This window comes from Oryx dammah, unplaced genomic scaffold (genome assembly GCF_014754425.2).
Source record: "Oryx dammah isolate SB20612 unplaced genomic scaffold, SCBI_Odam_1.1 HiC_scaffold_9, whole genome shotgun sequence".
NCBI classification, from domain to species: domain Eukaryota; kingdom Metazoa; phylum Chordata; class Mammalia; order Artiodactyla; family Bovidae; genus Oryx; species Oryx dammah.
The window spans coordinates 7,138,451-7,148,616 of NW_024070193.1; positions in this window are offsets into that span (position 1 = coordinate 7,138,451).

Consider the following 10,166-nt stretch of genomic DNA (forward strand, 5'->3'; position numbering starts at 1 on the left):
CTTGCTGCTCCAGCCTTGCTGCTCCAGCCTTGCTGCTCCAGCCTTGCCCAGCACTTCCTGTGGCGTGGCGGCCCCAACCAATGGCCGTTGCCACGACTGCTGACTCCTGACCTTCCAACGGTCTCGTGGGGGCGTCCCAGACTTAATTCTCTCCTCTCCAAGACTTACTACTTGGCTGAAATAGGCCGCCAGCACCAGAGCTGCCATATTCCCGGACAGAGCTTTAAACAACCCGCTCCCCACTGCTATTTCTTCTTACATTCTTGGTAAAAAATCTCTAATATAGCGCCTTTTCCCTTTAAAAACAAAGCAAAACAAAAAACCGCAAACGGAAACTGGTGAAAGAGCAGTGTATTTCAAACTGTTATGCCTAGAATCATCAGGGGAAAGTATTGTACAAATGCTTTCCGTGGCCTCACCTCCAGAAATCCTGAATCACGAAGTCAAGCTTGGGTCTTTGGAATCTGCAATTTTTACCGACCTCCAGGGCTGACTGTGGACCACTCTATGAAGCACTGTCCTAGGGACTTCCCTGGTGGTCCAGGGGCTGGAACTCTGGACTCCCAATCAGGGGACATAGGTTCTATCCCTGGTCAGGGAATTAAGATCCCACATGTTGCATGGTGTGGCCAAGAAGACAAAAAAGAACCACTGTTCTGGAAGAGGCAGAGGTTTAGAAAAAGATGGACTATGTCAGTGGGGTAGGGGGAGTGTTGGGCTTGGGTAGGTGAAAGCCAATGAATGGGCCTAGGCCATTCAGGGGGCATTTCAGAGGCTCAGAAGACAAACACAAGCAGATACAATCACTGGGGAGGCAGCCTGTAAACTAGAAAGTGAGCCCCACATGATAAGACACTGAAATGAGAAGGAGCACAGAACCAGACAGTGGGACACTCAAAGCTGGAGGAGGATGATAACCATCATCCCTATCTCAGGAACAGACAAGCTAGTGTAGATAATGCTTTGGGAGCTTAGACTGATTTTGGCTCCTACACAGTGCAACTTAAAATGGGTCACAATTGAAAAGAAAAAAAAAAAGGAATCACAATTGGAACCTAAAAATCTAGACAGGATTTTAGAGAGCTGGTGCCACCTGGTTAATTTATGGATGAAGAGACCAAGGGCCAAGGTCACATGTCCAAGGCTTCAAAAGACTAGGTGGGGGCATCTGAAGCTTTGAGTCAGTGATGAAACTAACACAAATATGTTTCTAAAGAGCAAAACCAGAAAGCAGGTGTGAACTATTCTGGTATGGTGCATATTCAATCATATTCTGGTTTCAAGAATTTCATTTTTCTTTTCATTTATCACCATATTCATTTTATTTAATGTAAATTGTGTACAGAACTTAGTAATTTTCCCAAGAACTGAGTTCAATACTTTTTTTAACTTGAAACTTTAACTGCCAGAATAAAGTAGTAGCAGATAAATTCTGTAGAATAAAGCTTACTTACAAATGGATGACGTCTTTAGAAAAAGAGGTGGAGCAATGAAAACGTTTAGTAGTTAAGTGGTCAATACAGTAAAATGGAAATAATTTAAATGGAAAATTTTAAATTCAGACAAAGTAGGAGCTAGAAGGATATAATACTTTCAGATGAGGAAAGACAGCTCAGAAAAGTAAAGTGTCTTGGCCAGGAACAAGGGCAGTAGAACCAGGTCTGGAATTCAAATCTCTTGGCTTCTTGGCAAGGGTTTCCTGACCATTTAGTTCCACCCAAATACAGGTGACAGAGCTTTTTCTTCCAAATTTATCCCCACCCCTCTGTACATAAGGCCCTCTCACCCTCTGGGTAGGGGATCTTGAGTGTCCCATGACTGCTGAAAAGCAGGGGGTGAAAGGGCAGTTTTTCTGTTTGGATGGGGCATGGTTAGGAGTCCTTTGCTTGGATGATCCAGGAATGATATGCAGGCAGTTGCCCATGGAAGGATCTCAATCCTCGGGGACAAGAGGTTGCTCTGTGTGTCACCTGGAGCACTCCCAGGCATGGAAGGATGGCCTGGGAGCACTGACTTGGCTCTGACCAACTTGACTGGCCTCCCAGTAGTATCTGGGCAGAACCACTGTCTCCCTGCAGGACCTAAAGGCAGGTTCTCATCCCAAGACCCCCATGATGACTCCCTCTAAGATCACTTAAAGTTCTGCTTTGCTATGCCATTCCTTACGTTTCTGTTCAATGAGTGTTTGTCAAATTTGATAATAAGAGTGCCATTATTTAGTGCCTACACTAGGCTAGACATTCCATTTCCATAATTAATCCTCAAAATCTTTAGTTTTTTTTCTTACTGTAATAGGTACTCACTGAATTCACACAGAGAGAAGGTCACTTTACTAGATGATGTAGATAAAGAAGGAATTTCATAAACACTTTTAAGAAATCTAAGTAAACAGTTGTTCACCAGTTTGCATTTCTAAGGAAACTGAAGTGTATTTTCTTGCTAGCAAACTCCCATGCTTCAGTTCAGTTCAGTTCAGTTCAGTTCAGTCGCTCAGTCGTTTCCGACCCTTTTCGACCCCATGAATCGCAGCACGCCAGGCCTCCCTGTCCATCACCATCTCCCAGAGTTCACTCAGACTCACGTCCATCGAGTCCGTGATGCCATCCAGCCATCTCATCCTGGGTCGTCCCCTTCTCCTCCTGCCCCCAATCCCTCCCAGCATCAGAGTCTTTTCCAATGAGTCAACTCTTCGCATGAGGTGGCCAAAGTACTGGAGCTTCAGCTTTAGCATCATTCCTTCCAAAGAAATGCCAGGGTTGATCTCCTTCAGAATGGACTGGTTGGATCTCCTTGCAGTCCAAGGGACTCTCAAGAGTCTTCTCCAACACCACAGTTCAAAAGCATCAATTCTTCGGCTTACTGAGTGCTATTAATCCAGGGGAGTCAAAACAGTGGGTGGATAATGCAAATATTTCATTGGCGAATACATCTGGGGCTTGGTGATTTTTTAAGTTGTTTTGCAAAGCTGCATCAGTAATTTTAATTTAAAATTCTACTTTAATCTAAAATCTTCTGTACCAAGGATGTTAACAGTATCACTGTTAGCCCATCTATCCAGCTGAGCTAAGTGTTATTACATAAGCTGTCTAAATAGTGTCAGCAAATATGAACATGTATTTTGGTCTTAAAGTGATGAATCTGGCTCATGAAAAAGCTGAACCCCTGCTGCTTACTAGCTTGTGTTGATTACCAGAGCAAATAATTCGAGCTGTGAAGGAAAAGAGCTCCACCCTACTTTAACTGTGGGTTTCTCAGCCTCCTTCTATTTTTTTTAAATCACTGTGACAATTTAAAAAAATGTGTGTGTGTGTGCACAATTTTAAAAAATGTGTGTGTGTGTGCACACGTGAGTGTCACTCTGGACGGATTAGATGGGAGGCATACAACCAAGGCTGTTGTATACCTTTTAGCAGCATGCATGCTCAGTCACTCAGTCATGTCCCACTCTTTGCAACTCCATAGATGGACTACAAGCCACCAGGCTCCTCTGCCCATGGAATTTTCCAGGCAAGAATACTGGAGCATGTTGCCATTTCCTCCTCCACGGGATCTTCCTAACCCAGGGATCGAAGACACATCTCTTGCATCTCCTACACTGGCAGACAGATTCTTTATCACTGAGTCACCTGGGAAGTCCACCTTTTAGCAGAGCTCAGGGTAAATAAAGATCAACTCTTGTCTTTTTAGAATGTTACAAAATGAGACTTTTATGAGTTTATAAATGACTAGTCTTAACACCAGGCCACCAATTTGGGGGTGTTTACAACCTAGACTAGGCAAAAGGAGGAACAGGAAGGTGACAGATTTACTTGGTCTTGACACAGTGACTTCTTCTGTCACTGTTTACAGAGCTCCCCTTTGTGTGCCAGGTTCTGTGGCCAAGATAGCATCTCAGGGAAGAAGCGGAGGATTCAGAAAGCCCGAAAGTCCCCTACTCTATAAATCTTTGGGTAGGGTTGAGGGACTAAGGTGAGGCTTTACTTAAAAGAGAAAGTAATAAAGAAAATCATTAAAAACTATGAATCTTGAACGTAGTAGGCAGGAAATGGTAGGGGAGAATCATTTCAGGGGAAGGGGATTATCTTGAAGGAGGAATATGGCTTTGTGCATGTGATACTACCAGGGCCCTCTGTAACTCCTCCCACCCTATCCAATTACAACTGAGAAAGTAGTCAAAACGTGACAGAAGAGAAGAATGCAGGCTTCAAAGAGTCTTCACAGGAACTATGGCATCTGATTGGGTTTCCCTGGTGGGTCAGTGGTAACGAATCTGCCTGCCAGTGCAGGAGACAGGCGTTCCATCCCTGGGTTGGAAAGATCCCTGCAGAAGGAGATGGCAACTCACTTCAGTGTTCTTGCCTGTCCATGGAGTCACAAAAGAGGTGGGCATGTCTTAACTACTAACAACAGCAGCAACTGGTGGGCATGAGGCCATTTTCAGCTCTTCTATTTGCTCGTTCAGTCAATTGGTTTCAAAATGCTCCAGGTGAGCACAGAGTATTAGAGGGTGCTGACGAGTTAGATTTGTGAAATAAATATCATGTTTTAAAGGAGGTCAGGCAAGGAAGTGGTTCACCATAAAATACTACAACTCCCTTTAAGACTGTGTGGATGACGGTAATGTCTTAGCCCAAATGATAGATTAGCTTCACTGATCTAAATCTCCAAAATTAAAACAACCCAAAGGAAAAAAACACCGAAAACATCGAAAACTGAAGACTGACTAAGAAATGTTAGGAATTGGTTGGGACGAATACCTCCTTGTGAAGTACAAGAATAATTTACTGTACATTTGGTGTGGTGGTGGTTTAGCCACTAAGTCCAACTCTTGTGAGCCCCAGGCTCCTCTGTCCATGGGATTTCCCAGGTAAGAATACTGCAGTGGGTTACCATTTCCTTCTCTGGGTGGATCTTCCCGACCCAGGGATCGAACCCTGGTCTCCTTCACTGCAGGCAGATTCTTTACCCACTGAGCCAACATGATGATATGCTCCAAATCCTCATTCCACAGCCTCGTGCGCATGTCTGCATCTGAGTCAGACGCACAAGCTCAATCCCTGTATTCAGCAATTGTTTGTGGAAAACCTGATACACAACAGACACTCTGGGAAAGGGAACAATAAGTAAGATGGGATTCGTCCCTTTCAAACAGGGCCTTATGATCAAGTCAAGGGAAGACGCAAGCTTACAAAGGGATCTCAGAGCAGGCAATATGGGGAATGGGCATTCAGAGAAGAGAAAGTCAACTCTCTTGAAGGTAAAAGGAAGTTCAGGAGAGTCTTTCAAGAGGCAGAAGAATTCCAGCTGGTCTTTAAAAGGTGTGTGCAAGAGTTGTGAGTGAGCATGATGATTGAGGGAGAGAAGGTTGTCCTGAGCAAGGAACCAGAATTTTCATCAGGTGAGGCAGTAAAACTGTCCAGAAATGTGCTTTTCAATTTGTTATTTCAAGTCAAACTGCAAAAAGAGATACACAATGTACACAGTGATGGAGTATCTATACTAGTGTCTTATTCAGGAATGTGGGCATTCCTAGATCTAGGATCTTTGCTACATGTTTACCTGGATTAATGTCAATGGAAATATGTTCACCAACTGCATTCCATCGTAGAAAATGGAAAACTTAAATTTGCTCAGGAAGCTCTGCTTACAAAGATAGGGCTCTGCAGTCCCTTTGCAAAGTCTGAATCGCCTAGTGCAGCTGTGTTCATGGGTGGAAGTTTTCTCAGTGGGGTGGGTGTCATTCTTGGTCGGTTTATACTTGTCTGTCTTTCTCACTACTATATTTCAAGCTCCTTGAACGATGCAATCTTTATTACATGATCAACCTGAACTGCCCCTCCCCTGCCCTCAGCAAGGGCTGGGCTATAATACCTCCGAGCAATGCTTGAAGAACCAAATTGAAATTAAACAGGAACATCTCAACAAACATTTGTGAGTGCCTGCTGGGTTCCAGATTGGAGAAGGCAATGGCACCCCACTCCAGTACTCTTGCCTGGGAAATCCCATGGACGGAGGAGCCTGGTAAGCTACAGTCCATGGGGTCACGAAGAGTCGGACACGACTGAGTGACTTCACTTTCACTTTTCACTTTCATGCATTGGAGAAGAAAATGGCAGCCCACTCCAGTATTGTTGCCTGGAGAATCGTAGGGACAAGAGCCTGGTGGGCTGCCGTCTGTGGGTTCGCACAGAGTCAGACACGACTGACATGACTTAGCAGCAGCAGCAGCTGGGTTCCAGATACTGTGTGTGTTTAGGGGGTAGGGAGGGGTTGCTCTGGGCAAGCCTTCTCCTGGACATGCATCATATATTATCAAACATCCAGCTATCCCTTCCCTAGTGGCTCAGACGGTAAAGTGTCTACCTGCAGTGCAGGAGACCCAGGTTCGATCCCTGGGTTGGGAAGATGCCCTGGAGAAGGAAACAGCAACCCACTCCAGTACTCTTGCCTGGAAAATTCCGTGGACTGAGGAGCCTGGTAGGCTACAGTCCATGGGGTCACAAAGAGTCAGACACGACTGAGCAACTTCACTTTCACTTTCACAGCTATCCCTATTTCCTGTGTTAAATGTTGTTTTGAGTCTGGTTTATATAACTTTCATAATTGTGAGTCTTCGAGAATGAATTATTTAGTTCTTGTGACTTAACCCTTATGTTTTTATATAACTACAAATTGAATTCTAGTTGATTGGTTGACTTAATGATACCTTTTGAAGATGTCTCATAAAACTATTACTAATTTAGGTATGTGGTTTTCTTTTCATTGTCATGGACTCACATTCTTTTATTATGTGTGCATGCATGCCAAGTCACTTCAGTCGTGTCTGACTCTTTGTGACATCATGGACTGCAGCCCACCAGGCTCCTCTGTCCATGGACTCTCCAGGCAAGAATACTGGAGTGGGGTTGCCATGCCCTCCTCCAGGGGATCTTCCCCACCCAGGGATCGAACCTGAGTCTCTTATGTCTCCTGCATTGGTAGGTGGGTTCTTTACCACGAGCACCACCTGGGAAACCGTATTATATATTTTATCATATATCATATATCATATATCATATAATATCCATAGTATTTTATTTCACATATTTTATAGGGCTTGGGCCCTGTGCCTTAAATGTCTGCGGATGTTGGGAGAGCAAAGAGGATTGAAACCCCTGCTCTCTAGGCTCCTAACTGTGTAAAAAGAGCTGGCCCCCTTAGAAGGTCACGTTCATATAACTGGTCACTCTCTGGGAAACTAGATAAGGGGCACTTAGTTCAATCTGGGACTTCAGGGAAACCATTCAGAAGATCCCTGAACTGAATCTTGAGGGACTGGCAAGAGCTAGCCTGGGAAAGCAAGGCAGAGAGGGTAGAGGAAGCAAAACCTCAAACAGTCCAGGGTTTGAATTCCTAACAAAGCGTGAATAATATGTTAGCATCTAGTGTAGGAGTTACTGCTGCCCAGAATGTCATTGCTTTGCTAAAAGTATCGGCGAATAAGTCATGACTAGAAGAACTATCTTCACAAGGAAAAAAAATAACCCAACACTCTAAAAACCAAAGGGATATAAAGATAACATATCTCTTTATCTGTTACTCTCTAAAAGGGAGCAAAGGGTGACTTCTGGGGTACTAGGGCTATGGCACTATTCTGTTTCATGATCTGTGTGCAAGTTAAACATTTTTAGTTTGTGAAAAATAATGAGTTATATTCTTATATGTATAACTTCAATCAAGTCTTTGAAAATGTAAATGCTTATACAAATTGGTATGTATTTGTGTATAAATATTTCAATAAAGAATCCACCTGCCAACACAGGAAACACAAGAGACAGGTTCGATCTCTGGGTCAGGAAGCTACCCTGGACAAGGGAATGGCAACCCACTCCAGTGTTCTTGCCTGGAGAATTCCATGGACAGAGGAGCCTGGTGGGCTACAGTCCATGGCATGGCAAAGAGTCATGACTGAGTCAGACACGACTGAGCGACTAACACTTTCACTTCAACTAAAAGGTTTTACAAATGAAAAAAAAAAAAAAGGTAATGTACCTGGTTTACTGCTACAGTGGAGGCCCAGAAACCCATCTGGTGTTACCCTAAGGGGAAGATGTCTTTCCAGGACTGGAGTGTCTCTATCTGGCCTGCACTCAGTCAGCCTGCAAACCCTCCCCAGCACCAGCAGGTACAGTGGAGGAGAAATGTGGTTGGGACTTTATGGAAACATCCCTGAACAAACCTGTGGAGGGTAAACGCCGAACATCTAACACTCACAGAATTGAAACTTTCAGTGAGCATAAGCGGAGATCTACGGTCTCCAGCTGTTCTTATCTGGTCTTACTGAAAAATAACGAGACCTGAATATAAGTCAGAAGACAACTCAGACATCAATAACCTCATGTATAGGACAGAAAAAGTTTTGCATTGTAAGAGATTTAGTGTGAATCTATATATCTAATACTGTGTGAGAGAACCCATTAAAACCACGGAGTTAGTTTCTTCCCTAGGATCTCTCCTTGTATCCACAGAGAAGGTTCTATGTGTTGAGAGATTGTCCATAGGCCCCATGGATTTTTCAGTTAGAATTTACAATAGTGTGAAGATTTGCTTCTTTAAAGTAGGTATGTATTTTAAACCCCTCTATGATGTGAATCATTATAGCCTTCAAAATCTTTTGCACAGTGAACTGTGTTTCAGTAACAAAGACTTCATGTTTGAAAAGTGATATTTAGTGTAATCCTCAAAGCAATCCCGGAAGATAAACACTTCCTTCTTCCCACCGCTGCGCCCCTCGATACACAGACCCTTGGAGGGACTACTAGGCTTGCCTCCTTCGGTCACTTATTGGCCTTTGCCTCAGTCATCTCTCGTCTCCAGACACCTGCTGCTGCCTGTCTCCTGTCAGTCATCTTCACTAACCTCCAGATCCCGCGTGCACTCAAGCACACCCGAGGATGACCTGGCTGGCGCCCCTTTGTCCCGGCTCTGCCTGAGCCCGAAGCTGCTTCACTGCCATGCTGACAGCTCAGAAGTGACCCTCTCTGATCATCACCAACTCTCTGAACAACACAAGTGTTAGTCACGTCCAACTCTTCGCCACCCCATGGACTGTAGCCTGCCAGACTCCTCAGTCCATGGAATTTTGCAGGCAAGAGTACTGGAGTGGGTAGTCATTCCCTTCCCCAGGGGATCTTTCCAAGTTCAAACCCGGGTCTCCTGCAAAGCAGGCAGATTCTTTACCATCTGAGCCAGCAGGGAAGCCCCAGCTATCTGAGTTTCTCCAACTCCTTAAACCTTACCTTTCCTTAAACCTTATCTCTGGCCTGACTGTGACCTAACCGTGATCTTGTGAACCTTCTATTGTCTTTCTGGTCTAGCATCTCTTCTCCTTGACTCACTCCTCCAGGTCATCACTCCACCAGGGGAAGCTTCTATTTCCGACCAGTTGACTCTGTTACAACACCAACTTAATCAGCCTTTAATCCTTCCAGCCATCTATTTGTTGTTGTTGTTTTTCTTGTTCCAAAACCAGAGAACTCACATAACTAACTGTATTTACTGCATAAAAACTTTTGAACTATTTTTTTCTCAATTTCTTCTGGCCTTTACAGCTGCTGATATTCTGGCTCAGCTTCTCTTCCCCATGGCCCAGGTGGCTGTCCCCTAAAGTTCCCTAGTCCTCAAGCATCATTCCCCTCCCTTCTCTCCAACCCCCACAGATGATCCCCTTCGGCTTTTCTAGAAGGGTAAGCTCCCTGGAAGTCCCTGAATTCACGCTCCCATTTTCTTCATCAGTAAGTGAGGAAATAGTAAAGATTACACACACCTGGTATTGCCTAGGGTATAAGGAAATAACATGCTTTAAAACTTTGGCTGGAGGATAAAGAATGGAGTAGGTCTTCTCTTTTTTTGAAGACAAACTGGAAATTAGTATCAAAACTGAGAATGCACACGCCCTTTGACCCAGTGATTTGTCTTCACTTCTAAGAATTTATTTAAGAAAAAAAAAGAGTGTAAAGAAGTATATACAGAGATGTTTACTGTGGCTTTGATGTGGTAAAAACCCTGAGACTGTTTAAATGTTCCTCTTTGGGGGGGATGACTAAATGAACTGTGCTGCAGTAAAGTGGAGTCTTTTGCATCTGTCAAAATGCCCAGGAAGAATCCATGTGCACTGCATGGAAAGA